The following is an 830-nucleotide window of genomic DNA, read 5'->3' on the forward strand; positions in this document are numbered from 1 at the left end:
GGTCGCAAAGAGTCAGACAGACTGAGCGACTCAATAACAACAGAAAGAGGGGATGCTCCCCATCCTCGAGGAGGAGGAGGCCACAGGCTGTGCCCAGCGCAGGTTCTCACGACCTTGCTTCGTTCTCTAATGGTGGAAAAGGGCGTAGAGACTAGAAGGAAAAGAGGAAGGGGGCGGGGGGGGGGGCGCTCTTGCCAGGCCAGCGACCCGGGAACGCCGGCTGCGCGGAGGCGCACCTCCTCTCTGGCAGAACCTGCCAACCCACCCCCGCCCCCGGGCAAAAGCGCGACTCCTACCCATTCCGAGGCGAGGCGTCGCTCTCAGGCGGCTCGGGACCCCACGGCCCAGGCCGAGTGCCCCGCGTCGGCCGGGGGTGCGGGCAGCTGGGCCTCGCGGACTGGGGGCCCTGGAGGGAAAGGCACCTGGCGTGGCACGTGCCGTCCTAGGAAGTTGACGCCGCCGGCGCCTGCGGTCCCTGCCCCGCGGCGGCACGAGGCGCCCAGGGGCAGCGCCTCCCGGGAAAGACACAAGACCCGGCCCGCGCGGCGCGCGCCCGGGGCAGCGGAGCGGGGTCGCTTCACGGGGCACGTTGGAGCCCCGGGCAGCGCGCGAGGGGTCCGCGACCTGCGGGGCCGGGGAAGCACATGACCCCAGCAGGCCGGCGCGCCGCGGGGCACTTGCAGCCCGAGGGCAGCGGCGCGCGGGGATCCCGTGGGGGGGGGGGGGGGGGACGCGGGGGAAGGCGGAGAGGGCGGCGGCCGGGCGCTCGGCGCGGGCAGCCCGGGCGGAGGCTCGGAGGGAGCCCGGCGCCGCGCGGTGCACCCGAGAGC

Source organism: Oryx dammah, unplaced genomic scaffold (assembly GCF_014754425.2).
Source record: "Oryx dammah isolate SB20612 unplaced genomic scaffold, SCBI_Odam_1.1 HiC_scaffold_10, whole genome shotgun sequence".
In the NCBI taxonomy this organism is placed as follows: domain Eukaryota; kingdom Metazoa; phylum Chordata; class Mammalia; order Artiodactyla; family Bovidae; genus Oryx; species Oryx dammah.